Raw genomic sequence first — 7,449 nt, forward strand, 5'->3', positions numbered from 1 at the left:
GGCTAATGTATAATGGAATTCTTACAGTTCTAGAAAGATTGCTTTTTTCTGACCTTTAAAATTGCAGCGGGAGGAAAGCCCCTCAGTTGTAATTGGGGAGCCTTGGCAGATCAACACAGATAGGTTCCCTTAAGCCAAGCAATTCCTAAACAAAACTAGGGCTAGTCCTAGAAAGAATCTTTGCCTTGAATATTCATGACTTGGGGAACTCTTTCCTCTTCCTTTTCACTTCCCACTCTTGTTACTCTTTTCCTTACTTTTTCCCTTCAAGACTCATTACTCTCTTGTCTTTCCAGTCCTTTCCTTCCATTTAAGGGCCATCTTTTTCTTCTTTACTTTTCTTTCTCTATAACTGGTGCCAGATTCCTTACTCCAGCATATTGATTATAATCAACATTCAGATAGGTGACCTACCTGACAACAGACAATCTCTGCCTTATAACTGCTGTTTTATCAGGTCCTTTCTCATGAAAGAGTGCCCCTAAAGACCCTAACCAAAATCTGAAAACACAAAATCAGGCAAAAAGGTATGTATAGAAACTAGGAACAAATGGGTGATAAAGAACTAGAAATGTGTTTGGTGCAAGGCAGATCTAACAATAATCTGTGGTTGTGGTTTGTCCTTTGTTCTCAAAGAGGACCATGACATTAGGGAGATGATGACATGACTTGCAATTGACTTTGATTTGAGTGAGGAAGGGCTATGCAAAGTCACCAGCCTCACTTTCTCCTCCAGAGCCATCTGGGTCCAGTGGCCAGATATTGATCAGGAAGACTGGAGACACCCTAACCCTAATCCTATCTTCTCCTAATCCTATGAAAATAGTGCCTTCCAGAACTAAAAGAATTCCTGAATACAGTTTATGCGTTAGCCAAGTCATTACTTGGAAGGTGAATTTTGACATTAGCTAAGGCTAGAATATTAGTCATAACATATTTACCTTTCTAGTTTTTCTTATATCTTAAATTATATTTGATGTTATGATATTACCATATCATATACCAAATATATTCAAATTATTATATCATATACCAAATATATTCATTATTTAGAATAGATGCCATGCATATTTAGCAAGATCTTTCACATTCTAGAATCTTACCCAATATAACAATAACATCACATTTACATAGTGCTTTCCTCACAACTCAGGGAAACTATTGGAGTTATTTTACAGAGGCTAAGGCTCAGAGATATTATGACTTGCCTATGGTTACATAGCTAGTAAGAATTTGAAGCTGAATTGGAATACAGGTTTCCTTGACCAAGAACCCAGCATTTATTTTACATATAGGGTGAGGCACCAGAGAGAACTTACTGGTGGAAGTTATGGAGAAGCAAGGAAATAAAATATTTATTTATTTATTTATTTTAGCAAATACAGCTTTCTGAAAATGAAATGCTACTGGAAGTGTTCAGTTGGATAATGGATGACCACTTACTAAAGGAATTGGGATAACTCAGTTGAGAAAGCAGCTGGATTTTAATCTAGGGTTCATATCTTAAAAAAAAAAAACCTAATTATTAAAAAATAGCAATAGGACACATTTGCAAGGAAAGTTTAAAAATAATGGTAAACACAAGATTAGCACACATTTGTGTTTTGAGGTAGTTGTTACAAGCATTATCACAAAGGACTGCCCGGGCAGTGTGTACACTGTATTAGATTACACCCTGAGCCATGAATACAGGAATTCAAATCCTGCCTCAGGCTCTTGCTAACTAACCTGGGGAGAGGTCACTTAACCTTTCTCAGCCTTAGGTTCCATATTTGTAAAATGCAGATAGCAATGGCACCTACTTACTAGGTGGCTGTAAGGATCAAATAAGAGAATACACTTGAAGCACTACATACATCTTAATTATGATTATTAAATGTTAGCTATTATTGAGGAGCTTAATGTAGGTCGACCACACTAGACTCTCTCTCCTCTGGGGAGTAGTTTAATATTCTATCCCTAGCCTTCATGTCTGCAAAAAAGATTTGAATTTATAGTTATGATCAAATGATGATACTACTCAAATTAATTTACAGGTTTAGTACTATGCTAATCAAATCACCAAAGGGATATTTTGTAGAGCTAGACAAAATAAAATTGATTTGGAGGGGAAAAAAGATCTAGAATTTCAAGGGAAATAATGGAGAAAGGGGGAAAAAAAGGGGGAATGCTATATCCAGACTTCAAATTATACTACAAAGCAGTAATGATCAATATTATTTGGCACTGGTTAAAAAGCAGAAGTTCAGAACAACAGATTACATAAGGAAGAAACAGGAACAACTGGATTTAATAATCTAGTATTTAACAAATCCAAGAAGATGAATTAGTTGGGGAAGAATTCTCTATTTGACAAAAATTGCTGCAAAAATGGAAAAGCAGTTTGGCAGAAGTTAGATTTTTTTAGACCAACACCTTACACCATATGCCACAATAAGCTCAAAGTGGATAGAGGACTTGAATATTAAATATCATACCATTAAAAAAATCAGGAGAAAACCAGATCAGATACCTTTTACAAGTATGGGCTAGGGAAAAGATTTTTAAAAATATTTTAAGTAGGAATTTTTAAATTAAATTAATTTTTTCTTCAACTGAAAATCTGTTTCCTATCCTTATCTCCTCCTTCATTGGAAAAAAGAAAAATAAAACCCACGTAACAAATATGCATATGTCAAACATTAGAAATTTTCACTTGGGCTGTGTCCAAAAACATCTCAATCTTCATCCCAAGTCCATCTGTCTGGAAGTGGGTAACATGCTTCATCTTTAGTCTTCTAGAATCATGGTTGGTCATTGCATTGATCAGAGCTCCCAAGTCTTACAAAGTTGTTTGTCTTTATAATGTTGTTGTTGAACGAATTGTTCTCCTGGTTCTGCTCACTTCACTCTGTCTCAAGTCATACAAGTCTTCCCAGGTTTCTATTAAACTCTCCTTTTTATCATTTTTTTTTATAGCACAATAGTATTCCATCAAATTAAAAGGCCTTAATTTGTTCGGCTACTATTCAACTGATGGACACCCCTCCTTATTTTCCAAGTTGTCACCATAAAAAAAGCTGCTATAAACATTTTTGTATATATTGGTTCTTTTCCCCTTTCTTTGGGGTATAGACCTAGTAGTGACATCACTGAATCAAAAGGTATACATAGTTTAGTAACTTTGGGAACATAGTTTGGGAGGAAGATTTTATACCAAACAATAGATAGATAAGAACTCCAAAGGAAAACAGATAATTTCAATTACTGAAATTCAAAAACTTTTGTAGGAACAAAATTGCAGTTGGTTTGGAAAAAAATATTTGCATCAAATATTTCTGAAAAGGGTATGATATATAAAATGTATAATTAACACAAATGTATAAGACAAGAAGCATTCTTCCATGGATGTATGGTCAAAGAACATAAACAAACAGTTCTCAAAAGAATTGAAAACTAATAACAACTATATGAAAATGTGCTCCAAATCACCGATAGTAAGAGAAATACAAATCAAAACAACTCTGAGGTTTTACCTCACACCTGTCAAGCTGATAAAGATGACAAAAGAAATAGTCAGTGATAGAAGGGATATGGAAAGATGGGTACAGGATACATTGTTGACGGGGTTGTGAATTGGTCCAGCCATTCTGGAAAGCAATTTCAAATTATGTGAAGAAAATGACTAAATGCCATCTGGGTCAAATGACCCAGAGATTTACCTGCTAGGTATATACCCCAGGGAGATTAATAACAAAAGATTCCATATGTAAAAAAATATTTAGTGTAGAACTTTTTGCAGTAGCAAAGAACTGAAAACAGAAGAGATGCCCATTGATTGGAGAATGGTTTAAGAAATGTTGGTTGGTATATGAATGTAATGGAATATTATTGCTTCATAAGAAATGATGACTATAGTGAATACAGAGAAGCATGAGAAGACCTTACATCAACTGATTCGAAGTAAAGTGCCTGGCCAATAGTAAGTAACTAATAAATGCTTGTTAATTTAAATATGGAAAGTAAGAACAAGTAGAAAACAATACACATAAAAACAGCAATGTAAATAGAAACAACAAGAACAAGAAAATGATTGAAACAATGCTGTGAAATGAAGATGGCTAGACTTGGCCCCAAAGAATAGATTTAAAAATTCACATTTCTTCCTTCTTTGCAGAAGTCGGGATACTATGGCTGGTTAATATTGCATATAATGCCAGGCTTGATTGATATATTGGTTTGGCCGAACTGATTTTTTTTCTTTTTTTATTCTTGGCAAGTATGGCAAGTATCTCTCTGTTTTAGGCTTATTTTCCCAGGGTGAGCTAGATCTCTCCCTCAGGATTCCAGGCATACCCTATGTGGGTGGGGTGTCTTTCTTTACTGTCTTCACTTCAAGGCCACACCCTTCATATTTTCCCTACTTTAGCTACCAGTAAGTAGCACCCTAGTTCTGTTTAATCATTTTACATCTGTAGAAAGTGTCCTTCTGGCTCACTATCACAGAACCAGGCTGCTTCTAACTTCCCTTCCAGGTCCTAGGAGTCCTTGAGAGGCGGAAGGTGCCTCTTCTCCATGCTATTGGCCCAAGCCCCAACCAGCTGGCACCCACCGTTAGGTGCCAGGAATTAGAGTCCCAGTTCTATTTAACCAGCTTTCGTTCAGTCATTTCTCAGCTCTGTCTGACTCTTTGTGACCCCACTTTGGGTTTTCTTTGGCAGTGGTTTGCCATTGTCTTCTCCAGCTCATTTTACAGATGAGGAAACTGAGGCAAACAGGGTGAAGTGACTTGTCCATGGTCATACAGTTGATAAGTGTCTGAGATTGGATTTGAACTCAGGTCCTCCTGATCCCAGTCCCAGCACTCTATCCACTTCACCACCTAGCTGTCCCATCTATTTAACCACTTCATATCAATTATCTTTCACAAAAGAATATTTGAATTGAAGATACAGCAACAAGAAAAGTACCAAAATTTATCCCAATACCTACCACCTTGGTCTCTGCAGAGAGTAATCCCAGACTCAGCACAGTTCGTAACTTTGGTTACCAAGTTCAGGCCCAGATGTGCCATGCTGCTGGATGAGCTCCGCTGCTTCTGAACTGGACCCCAAAAGTCACCCCTGAAGGTCATTCCTTTCTCTTTGGAGCATCAGTGCTGGGCTGGCTACAAAACCCTGGGCCTCAGAAACTCCTGGACTCCTGGAAGCTGAATTTCCTGAACTTCGGAAACTGACAAGTTCAGGGCCTCTCCATTTATTTCCTTCACTGAAAAGTGAAATAAAATAAAATGATGAGGTAAAGGACAGAGGCCTGTTTTCACAGGGCCACTTGTCAGCCTTGGAACCACAGCAATTGGGAACGTAAGGAGGGAAACAGCAATGCTCACATCTGTCAGACACCCATCAGATCAAGGTAGTTCACAGTTTCAACATTAGGCGGCGCTACATTCCTTTCATTCATGTTGTCAAATGCTTGAGATCTTTTTGTTTACTTGTTCCTTCAGCCATGCCAGTAACTTCTCTCACTTACAATGTCTTATCTTTGAGAAACTGGATTTTTTGCTGTTGCTATGATTGAAAAACAAGCACTGTGGGGAAATCATTGAAGAAAAAGAAATGAGGGTGACTATCTAATTTGATTCCAAAGTTTGAGATGTTGTACAGTGCCCATTAGACACATACATCCCGTTAACTAATTAATTAGTTGTGGTGATGTAGGAATACATAATAAATAATATTACATAAATATGTAATAAATACATAAATACATAATAAAAATAAAAATGTTTTTCTTTCAGTTTATGTTTTTCTTCAAACTGCTACTAAGTTGTTAGAACATAAATAATAAGTATTAAACAGAACGATGAGGTATTTCTTATGTTCTGGAGGTACCAGGAACAAAATTTCTGAAACATTAAGGGTGACATGAACTGAAAAAGTCTGGGAACCTCTGCCTTACAACCTTGTCTTTCACTGGACACCACAAGCAAAGGAGTCAAACTAAGATCAGAGATCCAAGAAGGAACAGTTGAAGAGAAGATAGCAGCTCTGTCTGACTAATGTTTTTGGTTTTGGGGGGTCTTTTTATTTTTAATTTTTACTATTTTTAACTTATGGAATAAAACAAATATTTCCATAACATAGTATAATAAGAAAAAGATTACATATGAAACTGCAAATCTATTATGTACAACTTTCTATTCCTTTAAAATATATAATAAAGTTATCATATAAATTTTTTTTTTTTTAGGCAATTGGGGTTAAGTGACTTGCCCAGGATCACACAGCTAGTAAGAATCGAGTGTTTGGTCTGAGGCTGGATTTGAATTCAGGTCCTCCTGACTTCAAGGTCAATGCTCTATCCGCTGCACCACCTAGCTGCCCCTATCATATAAATTTTTTTCCCTTTCCCTATATATGTGTGTGTGTATATGTGTGTGTATACACATATGTAAAATCATTCTATACTTACATCTATTTATCAGTTCTTTCTTTGGATATAGATAGCATCTTTCTTCATGTGTCCTTTGTAGTTAATTGGGTATTTATAATAGTTATTCGCTCAAAGTTGTTCTTAAAACATTATCGTTGTTACTGTATACAGCAACATTCTCTTGGTTCTACTCATTTTGCTCTTCATTATTTCGTGCAAGTCTATCCATGTTTTTCTAAGATCATTGAGCTCATCATTTCTTAAAGCACAGTAGTATTCTATCACAAACATATACCACAACTTGTTCAGTCATTCCCCAATTGATGGGCATCCTTGAAATTTCAAGTTCTTTGCCACCACAAAGAGAGCTGCTATAAATATTTTAGAACATAGAAGTTCTTTTCCTTTTTCCCTAATCATTTCTGGAAATAGATCTAGTAGTGGTATTGGTGGGTCAAAAGGTATAGGCAGTTTAATAATTCTTTGGGTATAATTCCAGATCGCTTTCCAAAATGGTTGGATCAGTTCACAATTCCACCAACAATGAATCAGTGTCCCAATTTTTCCACATCCCCTCCAACATTTGTCACTTTCCCCTTTAATCATTTTAGCCAATTTGAGAGGTATAAAATGGTATTTCAAGATTTTTTAATCTGCATTTAATTTGACTAATGCTTTTGGAAGGTACCCTCTATTCTAGCTCTGCAGTTGGTTGAAAAGACTTTTTCTCACCACATAATTAGCAGAATGGAATTAGTTACAGAAGGTCTACTCATGCTCCAAAGTGTCTTCACAGCACTTCCATTACCCGTCATCACAACTCTCCAGGAAGCAGGCTCCCCAGCCTCTTCCACATGGAGAACTGTGTGAACATACCCCAGGCATGCATCAGTCAATCCCTGTTCAAGTTATGAGGGCTGGCTTTTTTGGGAGGGAGAGTAAAGAGGCTTATATTGTAGGTGATGTAAAAAAAAAATATATATATATATATATAAGTAAAAAGTAAAATAGACAATGCCTGTGCACCCAACTTAA

Source organism: Vombatus ursinus, unplaced genomic scaffold, assembly GCF_900497805.2.
Source record: "Vombatus ursinus unplaced genomic scaffold, bare-nosed wombat genome assembly UNPS02000580.1, whole genome shotgun sequence".
In the NCBI taxonomy this organism is placed as follows: domain Eukaryota; kingdom Metazoa; phylum Chordata; class Mammalia; order Diprotodontia; family Vombatidae; genus Vombatus; species Vombatus ursinus.